Source organism: Dermacentor variabilis, chromosome 11 (assembly GCF_050947875.1).
Source record: "Dermacentor variabilis isolate Ectoservices chromosome 11, ASM5094787v1, whole genome shotgun sequence".
Classification (NCBI taxonomy): Eukaryota; Metazoa; Arthropoda; class Arachnida; order Ixodida; family Ixodidae; genus Dermacentor; species Dermacentor variabilis.
This window is the reverse complement of record NC_134578.1, coordinates 38217440-38231912: the sequence shown is the minus strand read 5'-3', so window position 1 is coordinate 38231912 and position 14473 is coordinate 38217440. Positions and strand designations below refer to the sequence as shown.

The 14473-nt window shown below is 45.4% G+C and overlaps 1 protein-coding gene across 2 annotated transcripts in view; it reads left to right on the top strand.

The window, feature by feature from the left end:
- The first annotated feature begins 555 nt into the window (after nucleotides 1–555).
- LOC142564424 (xibalbin-1-like) overlaps nucleotides 556–14473 on the top strand; it is a 122504-nt gene continuing 108586 nt past the window's right edge. For both annotated transcript variants that reach the window (XM_075675419.1, XM_075675420.1), the window contains exon 1: nucleotides 556–837. The gene's annotated coding sequence lies outside the window, so the exon portion shown is untranslated. The remainder of the gene's footprint in view (nucleotides 838–14473) is intronic.

The window sequence follows — 14473 nt, the reverse complement described above, 5'->3', positions numbered from 1 at the left end:
ATTGGCGACGACAGTGAAAGAAGAAGCTATTGCCCCATTCGGCCATCGCATACAGATATTGAAAGAGTTCTGCTCGCTATCCGAGCGACATGTCATTGCAGGCAAGTGTGTTGGGAGTGGATTTCTCCGCCTTAGGAATCTTCTCCAAGCATCCCACTGACACGCAAAGAGGGACGACCGGTGCTTGAACCACCGTAGGAATGACAGGAAAATCCGACAAAACTGAAGCTAGGACGGGAAAGCGGAAGACGGCATTCCTACCGTTCCTAAAGGGCACACGGTGACCAACGGCGGACAGAGACACCCCGTACGGGCGAGAGCGCGGACAACCGGCGACTGTTAAAAGAGGCCAACGCTTAATGCATCGATCGCGCCAATCGGCGCATCACGTTCCCGTTCCGCTCCAGCGCATGCGCAGCGCCTTTTCCTCCGCGTCCCGCCGGAAGAAGCCTGGGCGGGCGTCCGGCGAGCGAAGGGGGAAGAACAGAGTTGAGGGAAAAAGGGGAACAGTTGAGAGAGAAGGAAAGCGACGCCGAGTATAAATAGCTCGTCTGGGCGACTCCGAGGTCCGCCCCACGCGAAAACTAGAGCGCTGCGAAGGACGAGAGGCATCAGAAGCCAGCGGCCAAGACAGTTGCAGCCAACTTCGCTCATCCTCACCTCCCCTTCGGGAAAGGACGTCCTGTAGTCGTCAACGCCTGCCGCGTTGAGCGCCTCGTCGAAGCCTGCAGCCGTATCAACGTCGAGAAAAGAATCGGTCCACTGGACTCTACTTAACGGCGAGCGTTCTCAAACCGGCCGGCCCGCCCATTCCAGCATCCGAGCTTCAAAACTTTGGTAAGTACGGCGGTGCACTTTTCGCACGCGTCTCGTTTTATCGTTCGCTTTCCGGTTGTTCCTGAAAAGTCTTGGTACAGGGTGAACAGATTTCCGGAGCACTAATGTAATTAAGGTGGCTTACCATATGTCTGAGTAGCAAATGCTATCGCTGCATGTGCCTACCTTTAGGACCGCGTTCGCTTCGAGAATGCACTTGATGCCTTCAAGATGTATCTTTAGCGAAACTGCTTCCTTGAAGCTATAGTGGGTACCTTAACGTAGTTATTAGCTCGAACGAAGTGAATTTCCTCTAATAGGGTAAATCATGGGGCTGACGACCTCCAGCAGTGTTCTTCGCATTTTACAATTACCCGTTTACTCGTGGTGCAAGGAACTGTTGATAACTTGGTAACATATCGCATTTAGATCCTCTAGATGAAAGTTGAAGTTTCAATATTGTTTTCTGCACTGGCAGATGCCTACGTTGCGTATTATAGCTTTAATTTAGTTTTCTTGTATAATCGTGGTCCTATTCCAAAAAAAAAACGTCTGGGAAAAGCACTAGTTCGATTATATAAAGTGGATATTTGTGTTTGTGTATGCCTTATTACACTAACAAAAATTTACGTTTCATCGTTTTTAAGCTACGCTCATTTTGCTGAGCGACGCATGGTGCTGTGTTGTTGCGAGCGATCATCCATATGTGAGAAGAAATGCACTACTTCTGAAGAAGTACGGCAGAACATGACAGCTGAAACTAGATTGTCATGGCGGAAGACATCCATATTTCTAATTTAGTTTGAAGCTTTGCATCTAAAATATCCTAAAGGGTATTGCAAGACTGTTGTTCCCTATAGTCTTGCACATAAACGAAATAATCGAAGAACCTTACCGAAAGTAGTGTTTGGTCATTTTATCGTTGTTAACTCAAATATCAAAATTCAGCATAATAAATTGATCATGTTTTTTTTACCTAATCTGAGACACAAAACTGTGTTCTTTGGATAAGGAATCTGCTTTGTCCTATATAAATAAACGTTGACGCAAGAGCAATATTTTATCCAATTTCCGCTATTCCGATCTTCCTATAGCTTATTTTGTTGCATAATTACCTGCTTTCAGAACGAAATTATTTCTCGCGATGTAGTGGAATACAATGCGGCGTCACACGACCAAGCTGAGACCCTCTTGGAGTGGAAAGCAATTCGTAAATAATAAGCGCCATAGTTCCAAAGCGAAAAGTAGGGTCACGAAAAATTGCAAGATGCATAAATTTCTATTTTGGCAATGTACCAACTTTTTAAGAACATCAGAGTATGACACAAATAAATTTATATTCACTCATAACGCTCCTATGTTAAACTTCTCCTTGCGAATCGGTTCAACTCACGCATTACTGTGTGCGAGGTACTGTTAAGCCACTTCAACTTGCATATCAAGCTAGAATACATGAAAAATGATATGCGCTTTTATTGTGCTGATCACCTGGTTACCAAAGGAAGTCTATTTTTTGCTTGACACGTTCAGAATGCAAAGGAAGGTTTCACAAACATCCTTCCTGACCATGTTATTAGATTGCATATGGGTTGTAATTGACACACCATTACTTTTTGCAAACATTCGTTTGAGAGAGAGAAATTTATCTATCCAGACACTTGGTCTGTGTTACATTCCGTATTTTCGAAAGAGTCCTTCCAATGTACGCAACCTGTAGAGTTAAATTTAAGGTGAGGAAGTCAGCTGCCGGAGTTTAATAACCTGTATGAAAATGAAGAGTGTTGTGTTGAATAAAACACGGTCTGATTGACAGCCCACAGATCTCGTGGTGTCAAATTATCGTTTGCCTAAGTTACGGTAGCCGCGCTTAGTGTAGAGGCTGTTGAATATAGCACATCGGTGATGGTGAGAGTCGCAGTGTACAATACCGGCGCAGTAAAAGAATACACAAATGGACGAACGGCACAGGGATGATTACCGTACTCTCAATTATTCAGGCTCAATACACCAATGAACTACTTTCTGCCTTAACGTTTACTCTTTCTAGGGATAACGCTTCTCTGCGTTGGAGCTTCACCGTGACGTTTCCCAAGTTTCAGGAAGTGTTGGTAATATTACGTGGAGGCACACACAACAGGAAAACGTATTTACCGTATATTTACAAGGCGATCAAGTGCTGAACCATATTTTGTTGTTGCCTGGAAACATGTGGGCTAGAGAGCGCGCCAGATGAAAAGCGTCTTCTTCATCAACGCTCCTCTAGGGGTGTAGCAACGTGACATGACCCACGGCTTCTGGAGCATGCACTGTCACGGTGCTTGCTATGGTGTGGGTGAACGGTAAACTTTAAGGCAGGGCACGTGAACACTGACTCTAGGCGGCGAAACGGAGAGGGAGGATGAATTCAGCGACCCAATCTCGTAAGTGCAGTCTGTTACACGTCTGAAAGCTCGCTAGGGTCCGAAGTACCGGGAAATCAATTTTTCAGTAGTCCAGCAGGCCTTGTCGGTGTCGATACAAGCACGAGGGCACCCTGGTGTAGATAACGTCATGATGACGGGAGTCGAAGCGTGTATTTGGTGGTCTTGCGATTTAGTAAGGCCATGGCGAGCAACCTGGCGCGCCTCGTCAGTCCTGGAAATGGGCAATCGATGGCAACGGGGAGGATAGTGTCAAAAGTTAACGTTGGGTCGCGGCCAAACAGAAGTTAAAAGGGTAAAAAACCATTGGTATCATGGCCCGACGAATTGCAGCCAAATGTAACGAAGAGCAACGTGAAGTCCCAGTGTTAGTGCTCCGGAGAGACAGTGATAGAAACCATGTCTGTTACCGCCTGGTTCAATCATCGTAAATATGTGTTTTATCGCGCAGAAACGAAGCAGGTCATCGATAACTCTGGAGAAAAGGTAGCTGCCACGGTCGCTGAGGAGTTGATGAGGAGCTCTATGATGCAAACAGGACGTCTTGTAGCAGGAAATCTGTGACGTCCGTAATTGATTCGAAGGTTAATCGAGAAGGCGAAGTTCAAGGACTTCAGCAATATCGTGAAATGTGTCCGACACGTGCACATTGGAAGCAAATTGGCTGGTTCATGAGGTGTCCGCCACACATTCCGATCGTGATAACTCGGATTAGGACAATGGCGTTCGAGAAGGTTGACGGCCACCGAAAAGTAAATATAAGGACGGTGCACAGAACAAATGGCTTGAAGGCCCTCGTTTGTCATTTTTGACGGAAAAATGATTGCATTGGTGATATAGTCGGTTGGGGATCACGGGACTGTCCTAGCATTAAAGTGCTTGTGATGAGCTTCGATTTTGCTTCGAGCCATTCGGATGATAGTATCAGATGTTGAAGGCTTAGTCGCCGTACGAAAGTCCTCATACGTTGATGTCGCTGGTTGCACTCGGAACACGGGCGAAGTGGTGGGCGATGCGTCGGCTCTTAGCATCATTGAAGGGTCGACATTTAGTAATAATCTCCTTGACTGTCGAAGGCTCTTTAAAGACTCACAAGTTAAACGCATCGTTCGCGATCCCTACTTCAGTACGTGTTCTACCTTATCGGTTTATGTCACCTTGGCACCAACTTTTCGGTAAAGGGCCAGCACATCTTGAATGTACTTTAGGTACTTCTTGGTAGACGTCTTCACACGCGCGGCAAGTTCTTTCTTGGTGGCTCACTGACAGCCTGCAGGTTCACCAAACGACTCATGAAGTTTCGTCTTACATACACTCCAGCTTGTGAGCTTCTCTTGGTTGTTGCCGAACCAGGTCATCGTAGTTCCCTTTAGATAAAACATGGCGTTCGCCAGCATCAAGGTCGAGTCCCACTTGTAATGTGGCCTCACGCACTAACAGATTCGAATCCAGCCATCGTCGCCATCAGCGCCGTAGACGGTCCCAGCATTACGGGGTGAAGCCTGGATGACCGCTGGCATGGCGGCCGCCTCTAACAAAGTTTCGTCACTCGTAGACATGCCTATAGTGGCGATTTGGCAGTCGTTGTTGAGCTTCGTCTTGCGTCAGACCACCAGCACCTCCACCATGAGGTTACGGGAAGGCCGACAACAGGAAAACGAAGTCCTGCTTACTGGGCCAGATCGTTCATGCTGACACTTGAGGAAACCAGCGAAAAATTGAGACGCAAACCCAACAGAAACATGAGACCTCACAACGCTGGACCAGCAACTGACATACATTTTAAACATGAATCACCTTCGAACATCGATCCGCCAACGCACACGCAATGCTCTTAGTATGGTAGAAAACCTTTAAATTGATTAGCACACCATTTTGCCCTACCTCATCTTTAAGTTTAGCCTTCTAGAAAAGCTATCTCTTTATTGCTCAGAGAGGTAGACGGATCAGTGATGCATTTTGCTTCCTCTTGTACTGATAAAGAACGCCTCTGGTATTTCTGTTTCGGTTTTAGTCCTGCCTCTTCCAAGAATCATCACATTTTAAAAAAGGGGTGCACATTCATGCTGCCTACAGTGACGACAACGAAAAGCCAGTTTACCAGTTCCTTGAGATTTAGTCAACGCACAGTGCTCGGGCATCCGGTCATTGACGAATCGGCCTGTTTGGCCAATATAGACCTTAGCACACTTTAACGGGATTCCGTAGATAATATGCGTTGTGCACTTAAGCTATTACAGGAAAGCCTTGACCATCAAGTTAAGAGGCTAATTGCAGTGTGTTTTCCTGCACAAATGCTTAACGTGGTCGCTGAGACCTTAAGTGTAAAGCTTAAATAAGTGAAAAGGGGCCGAAAATCTGACAGAAACAAAGAAACAAGAACAGTTCATGTGATTCCTTATATTCATACAGTGTCACACAATATCAAGAAACATCGCTGGACGACATGGTGTACAATTAACGTTTTCCGCTCCACGTAAGCTGTCAGGACTGTGCACGCCCATTGAAAATGCCGGAAATAAGAAAGAAGCCTGCGAAAACCAAGCATCTGAACAAATATGTTAAGTGCACGACGCGTATTATGTACAAAATTCCGTTAAAGTTTGGTAATTAAGGTCTATATTGGCCAACCAGGCGATTCGTCAATGACCGGATGCGCGAGCATCATGCGTTGACCAACTCTCAAGCAGCTGGTCACCTGACTTTTCATTGTCGTCACTGTAGTCAACATGGCTTCGCACCCCCTTTTGAAGATGTGATGATTCTTGGCAGAGGCAGGACGAAAACCGGAAGAAAAATGCCTAAGGCGTTCTATATCGGCATACAAGAGGAAGGAAAATGCATGAGTGTTCCTTCTATCTCTCTGAACGATAAAGAGATAGCTATTGTAAAAGGCTCAACTTAAAGATGAATTAGGGCAAAACGGTGTGCTCATCAATTTAAACATTTTGTACCTTGCTAAGAGCATTGCGCATGCGTTGGTGGTTTGATGTTCGAAGGTGATCTGTGTTTCAAATATGTATCTGTTGCTAGTCCAGCGCCAGGTGTCTCTTCTTCCTGTCGTGTTTGCGTCTCAACTTTCCGCTGGCTTTCTCAAGTGTCAAGAAAACGAACTGACAATGTATTTACTAAGTGAGCAAGTGTTGAACCATATGGTCGCAAGCGCGCGCCAGATCAAAAGCGTCTTCTTCATCGACGCTCCTCTAAAGGAACACCATTCATTCAGTGATCCATTCTTCATCAAAATTAGTGGTTCTGTTGAGCGATAAACGCACAAAAATTGCGCCCAGTGTTCATGCGGTGACGGTCATTGATGGGATGAAAAATTACGCAGTGATGTACGATAAAACTCACAGCCTATTCAAAGACGCGTTCCACAAGAGCGAGATTTGGATGAAGATTGCTGAGGATATGAGTAGTATAGCAGAAGGTACGACAGTGAGGCATTAGTCATATCCCAAATTTGCATGTTGGCAGAACCGGGAAAATTCATCACTGCCGCTTCCGGGCCGTCCGCTTCAACAGCTGCTCGTTGTGCACCTCCAGGAAAGAAAACTTTAAATGGATTAAAGCTATTTATTCCATTTGGTCGTTAGATATCCGCACCGGCAAAGTTGCAGGCAATCACTTCACAGAATCACTAATTTTGACGATGAATGGATCACTGCATGAACCTACTGCTTGAAATGGTGTGGTGACGAGTGTCATCACAGGGACAAATGTGCTCACAGTGTGTCAATTCTGTGAAGTGGGCGCTGGCAGTGATAAAACAAAAATGTACATCTTGGACATGTGCGTAAAAGAATTTCCGCCACTTTGAAGTTATTGCTCTCTTTTTTGCTTCCCAAATGTTAACGAAGCCGAAGCAAGGTTCTTAAAAGACCAAACTTGTCGCCTTGATGTCTTAAAGACACAACTAAAAAGATACCGCGATTAAAAGCTGCCGTTTGTGTATTGCTATCGAACTGCCCATGTTTTGCTGGTGCTCGCAATGAGGATATTTCAGAGACCACGTCCCGAAGCGTCAACACGAAACACAGTACATTGTAAATAACGCGTTATGTTAAAATCAAACTGAGGAGCGAGAAGGTTGTACAGTATTTGCTGCCGGTACTTTTCACACACGCGAGAATGAGTCAGCGAACAATGCCCTCTCATCTCGGGCTGTCGCACCGCAATTTCTCTTTAACTGCTATCGGCACTGCACGATAGAGAGACCATCATGTATTTAACTAATATACACTTCTTATGTGCGAGTTTACAGAGACGTATATGACATGTACCTGTAATTAAGAATGAGGAGGTTGTTATTGAATAGCAGTGTGTATACACGCAAGTGAGTTGGTGTTGCGTGATTTCGCGGAACAGTGCTGCGGACATCTGGGCACAGCGCGTCGTGTGCACAATTTATTCATCGGTCCCAGTCGTGCAAATCTTGTGTCGCTTTTGTGCATTGTGAAGCAGAGATTGACTCCTGTGACACTGTTTGAACTTTTAAGAGATTGTAGGCAATCCACGGATGACGGCTGTCTTCAATTTAGCGGCCCTCTTAATTTAAAGACGAACTTAAAAGATAATTAAGGTTAAAGATAATTTGAAAACTCAAAAAGCCTCGCCTTTTAACAATCGGCTGCTTCACGTACTTCCTAAAAAAACGCATGTATTGGAACTTGTGTGTAGCGAAGCTTTATTTAAACGGTTACTTAAATATTATAAAACTAACGTGGTGATGCGTATATTTGTTTTCGATTACTTCTGATGCAATGCGGATTCTCATAAATATTTATGTTTATGCACCGTGAAAACGGCAACTTTAATCTCCCCCTCTTTTTTATATTAATGCCATACATCGGTGTCAAGCTATGCGAAAATTCCAAGACCATATCAAGTGGATGCACAGTGCATGGGACACATCGGTGCAGCTGTGATGATTAGGCGATAAGAAACGTAACTAAATTTTTGCTGTATTCTCAAACTGTAGATTTATAACCTCGGCAACATTTCCGAATATTTTTTTTCGTTCTAATTTCATTTTTTATTTGGAAAAAGAGAGGTGGCCTACAAGCATGCTTAAAGCGCATACTGGTGGTGTAAACAAAATCATGCATATTTAACTGCACCATAGCCTAGATAGTTATCAAGTCGAAAAGGAAAAGTGTCGCAACACAGCTCTTGGCTTGCAGTGCGCATTGGTTAACTCAATTTTCACACTTTCTCTTTTATTATTTGCCCCTGATGAGCATGCTGTTTTCCATGCTCAACTTACGTAAAACTCACTGCCAACGTCATAGCAAGCCTTTCTGTTTATGTAAGGACTCCTCTACGTCAAAACACGCGCTGGCAGTTTGAAGGCTGTCCCGATATCTATCGCAGTAATGGGCTTAACTAGCGCGTGATAAAGCGTTCACTTAACAAACACTGATCTGCTTCATTATCGGCTTCAGATGGTAATAGACTTTCAAACTTTTCCGTATGCTTTCATCACCTGCATAGTTACAGAATCGTCTCGGGTAATCACATTTTCACAGTGGCGTCCCGAAGACCGTCATGGAAGCCAGAAGGGAAATTGACAGAACAGGGTGCTTGCTTTCTTTTTTGTTTTGTTATATCTCTCTTCTTGCTTCCGCTTCTTTTATAATAATAAACGTGCTCAGTATAACCTCGCACCCAGATATAAGCTCGTTAAGGTAAAGTTTCGTAGCGATGCGGGCGGGGACGCCTGACGAAAACACTCGAGTGTCTCCAAGACAGTCAGCCACCAGCCGGCTTGTCTTGGCTTGGTAATTGGCTGCTCCCGATAACCCAATCATGCAGCTCGTACTCGATGTCGCCGTCTGCTGCTCGAGGCGTTGTCTGTTTCGTTCCACCCTCCGCCCTCCTCGCCTAATGTCGTTGCCCCCGAGGAATGCAGGGTAAGGCGAGAAAGCGAGTTGGCGCTGCCAACGAGAGTGCTATAATCTCGCTCCCAGGGGAGTCGCTTTCATTGGCTGCCTCTCTGTCACAATGTTTTTGCACAAAGTCTTACATTTCGCCCTTCTTCTGGCGGCGTGATCGCTTTCTCTGCTGTTTGTTGCCCAAGCCGTAATTGACTTTGGGTTCGGCTTAACCTGAGTTGTTTTCAGCTCCGCGCACAGGAGGCTACGGTGTGGCAATTTAGGGAAGCTTATTTTTCTGTACGTGTCGACGGCTATTTGCCCCCGCGGCAGCAGGTAACGAAGCTTGACTAAGAGAATTGCAGCGAAGTACGCGAAGGTGAGCAGAACGAAGACGTCTGTGTAAACATATTGAAGATAGCGTGAACGTGCCCGTCGCGTTACCGTATGGCATTGTTTTCTGTTGTGAAGAAAGGCCAACGTATGATAAACTGTTGTTTCTTTATCGCGCTGCTTAGCATTCGCTTATTCATCCCTTGTTTTGCAGATGCCTTAACATGAGTGTAAGTTAATGTGCTACTTGTTGCGAATGCTCTATGGTAAATATTGAATTTTGCCAAAGGTGAATCCTCGGAAACTTATGCCCATGAAAGAGATTCCATCTTAGAGGTGCATGATTTATAACGCTAGCGAAGTAACGCACCATATCTTTGTAGAGAATGTTTTCGGCTTTTGCTCGTGCTTCTAAACAAACGGTTATAGATAGAGAAGCCGTACTAAATGATGCCGAACGGAGATAAGAATTCCTGCTAACAGTTCAGTACGTTTCATTCTTGATATTCAAGGCAGCGTGCTTGCATGTTTCGACTATTTCACAATGAATAAGTGCCCGAAACCTGTAAATGGGCCACGTGTCGCGTACTTTAACTAAACCATCGTCTGCATTCGGTCTTTACTTTCCTTAACATGAGATGAGTGCTTAATTGATTCGACCATTACGGTAGGCGGTAAAACATTAGGCAGATCCAACGAACATGCTGCAATCGGTCAAGCGAATCTTTCGGGAAGTTGTTAACTAAACGTTACGCAACCGTTCACACGGTGCGCCGTGTTCTGCAGTAAAGTGATTGCATATATCTGAAGTTAGACAGTAAGACTCGCAAACCGCAACCGCGCGTGACCCACGTGACCAAAGTAATCACGGTGTACACTGTTTCCGGATTAAGCCCTGGTTACTCTTGCATAATGCAGAGAACGGGTAAGGTGCACAGACGCGGACAAAAGAGAAGTGGACAACACGAACCCCAACTATCAACTGAAGGAAGCACTGAGGCGAAATAAGAAAGAAGACACAAAACTCATCTGAGCATGCTTTGGAATGGTAGCACCACGTGTCAATCGAGTACACCTGCCGGTCTACGTGAGAGAGAGATGCAAATGAGAGAAAGGCAGGGAGGTTAACCAGAGTTGAAACCCCGGGTTTGCTACCCTGCACTAGGGAAAAGGAGATGGCAAGTAAAGACGGAAAGAAGAGCGTGACAAAAATAAAATCGTGAGAAAAGAAATATGATACCTGAAAAAAAAATGTCTACGTGAGAGGTAACTGTTAAGGCATTGCATCTAGCTCTTGCATCTTCTCCAGGATCAGCCTAATCTACTATATTGTAGACACGGAAACCGGCGAAAAACGAACCGAACAAGCACGCAAAACACCGGGAAAGAAGGCATAGAAGTTATTGTTGCAATAAAGGAATTGTGGTTATGTGGGCTTGAGGGCTTATATACGCTTGTTGCTGTGATGATGAGTAAACACCGTTTCTTGCTTCATTACATAATTCCGCTGAGAGCAAGACGTGTCGCAATAGCCCAGTGGCTATTGCGTTGAGCTGCTGAGCTCGAGGTCGCGGGTTCGATCCTTGCCGCGACGGCCTCATTTTGATGGGGACCAAATGCCATGAAAGCTCGTGTGCTTAAATTGAAGTGCATTTTAAAAAAAGAACCGCAGTTGGCGAAAATCAATCCGGAGCCCCCGCTATGGCACACCTCATAATATCTTGATTAGAAAATGGTTTCCGCAACTAAAACACAATACCCAAATTATTTTTCATAAGAAACGGTGGTGTCCTGCCCGTGGGTTACCCCGCAAAGCAGCAGCGCCGTCAGCCAACGGCAGAAAACATACAAAACATAGCAGAACAAATGTGCGCTCTATGGCAACAGCCGGCTTTGTTTACTTTGTAATTTCTGCCATACACTCTAAAAAAGTCCACGCTTATTTATGCGCGTTTTTGCAGTTTTCCTACACGCTTAATCTAAGCGTGATAATTTTCCACGCTTACCGATCGCGCCTGCTAGCACTGATCGGGAACCCTTCTTCACGCTTAGCAGACGTCATAAAGACCCCTGTTCCCATGCCTTTATTATGGCGTGACCAATATCCACGCTTAGAGAGAGTTCCCGAGGGGGCAAGGAGGATGGAGTGAGGAGCATGCCCCATCCCTTCTCAGCATGCGGTGGAAGCAACGAAGAAGCAGGGACACTTGTCGGCTTGGGCGCCTGGGTCGCTTCTTTCAAACGAGCTTCGCTCACCAAGCTAGTCGCAGTCCTCTTCTTTAACTTCTGCTTAGACGGCGCAGACTGTGACGAACCGAGTCGCTATGTCAGTGGGAGCACACTGGCGAAGAAGAAGCTGGGTATGCTGCAGAGAGATTGCGAAAGACGCTCGCCCCATATTACACTGAGGCTAATCCACTAAGAAGGGGCGCTGGCACGTTTCAACGACGCCAACGACGTAAAACGTAAACAAGCCCCTCGGTATCTGCTTGCACAAAAGTACGAATGCCTTCTCAACCGTGCTGTGTGGCGCCGCGCGTTCGAAGATCCGTGTGCCGTGTGCTGTGTGCAGCATAGGGACGTCCGGACAGCATTTCCAGCATTAATATCATCATGATATTGCACTCTTTCTCCGACTGTTGCCCCAAAATACCTGATCACGTTCTTTTTTCACTGGCCTGCTTCTCTATGAAAGACGAATATTCGCAGTAGTAAATATTACTACACACATATTTCTTCCCGGGGCAAATCGTTTATTCATCATATTCACTCCCAGAAAATACGATGCAATGAAGCGTTGATGCTTAAAAACAAAATTTACAGAGCTAAAGCGTTTTGAGATCGTTGAGTAAGCGTAAGTCGTTAATTGAGTTTGATTTAAGCGCGCAGCGCAGTGAGCAAATCCTTTAATCTTGTTTGCGCCCATGATATTCCTTTGGTTCTTCTTGACTTTAGGATGATTGCACAAAAATTGGCCATATTCCGCCGGATATGTTACTTATAACATACCATAAAGGCATAGATAGGCACATCACTAGGGCCTTTTCTAGGGATGTGTCATCCCTTATCTCAATGCTTTCCTGCACACAGGAGCAGATGAGGAGCCTCGTTTCCCCCCACACAATGCAGGGTCTTATAAGGCCACTTGGCACGGTCTGAGAAAAAAATAGAAAAATGGTATTATAGCCGAAGGTATAACGCTTTAGAGGTGAAAACATGTTTCTTCTAGACTAAATGTGGTAACGAAGACCACTTGCTTTTTCCCTGCTTTAATACTCATTGCATTTCTTCTGACATTTCTCCTACTGACGGCTCTTAAAATGCTTCGGTTTGGAAGTTTTTAGAAGTAGGCGATAGGGGAAAGATGGTCAAATGACCGCGTTAACGAGAGCATGAATTGTAAGCCTGGGTCACAAGCACGCTTCCAAGGTGACCTAAGAAAGCTCAGAAAATTTCAGTATTTTTGATAATATCAGAAGGATCTTTTTCAATGTTTGTTCACTTTCATCAATGCTACATCCAGACCTTTATTCGCTTTCAAATGTGACCTGAAAAACAAAAGAACGATGTGCAAAACGCACATCGCACATTCATGTTCATTGAAACCAGTCACACTTCCTCTCTTCAAAGCCCTCTGTGTAAAATATGCGGAGCTACACTCTATAGATATCCTAATTCAGAGTCCAATTGTGGTTGCAAATTACGTAGCACGTCTGGTTACCAACTCGCATGCGGCACTCCAGAGATACTGGATAGAGTCAGTCGACAAATAGCTCACAAAATAATGAATTTTCACTTTACAGGCACCGGTATATAAGCACGTGTTTACAGGCGCCGGTATACTATGGGCGGCATACGCGGCAAATACACGTCATACACGGTTTACACAGCTTACACGGCATACCACATTGATGCGCCACTAACAGAGTTCTGAACCATGAGAAGAAGCACGGTGCAAAATGCATAGTGGCAACTCCCAGCTCACCACACTTGGCCGGGGAAAAATGGCAGCGGTCACAGAGACAATGCTGAGCTGAAGAATATAAAATATAGAAATCGTGGGAATTTGGTACTTCAGCACAACAAACTGAACAATTCCGAGGGATTCAACAGCTTGGTGTTCAAACTTGTTAAAAAAGCATGAGGCTGACTGCTCTCTATTTCGATCAACGCTACTGCTCACGTAATAGGTTGTTGCTTTCCAACAAATGTACCATTAGGGCAAATTCTGCACCACACATCGTATAGCACATACCGGAGATCATGACAAATTGGCAGTTAGCCGCGATTTAATAAAAGCGAACCATAGCTGATGTTCTTAGCTGTATATTTCGATCGTCCATGAATAGTAGGTGAGGGACCGCAACATATCCGTTATTCATGAGAAAATGCTGCTCTGGAGCCGTCAGATCGCGCTGGATTCTTTTTCGCAATCTCCCGCATAATCGGCATAGTGGACAATGTATGCATATACAACCCGCGTTGTAAGTCACGAATGTCTGTAGAAGCGTACATGGCGACGCACTTCAACTCTGACAGTTACAATGGAGGATCTTTGCTGCAATGAAGGAATGTCGCTCGTGGCAGTACGCCCGAAAATCCACCCCAAAAATGGCCGAGCGCAGCATTCGAAACGCCGCGGTCTTCTTCAGCCTCCGCAAGAAAATTTTCGCATTCCCCGCAGGGCAGTGAGAAGACGTAGAGCGTTGTTCTCCCTCGCCCACGCTCCGCGCAGATCACGTGATACATGAAGTATCCTCTATTTGGATTTCTATAAGCGTGATCGAGAGTTACCGCGTGAGCGCTCGGCGGGATGTTAAGCGTGTGATTTGCGTTTACCATCCGTACACGGCTCGCTCACGCTCGCCCAAGACAGGACCATGGCAGGCAGTCTTGCCCTCACACTTACGTGAGGGAATGTCATGCTTATTTTCAGTCACTTGGTGCTTGAAGCGTCATCCGCCCCACATTTACATGCGAGTCACGCTGAAGCTTACAGTTTAGCGTGAGGTTAAGGCTAGAATTTTTAGC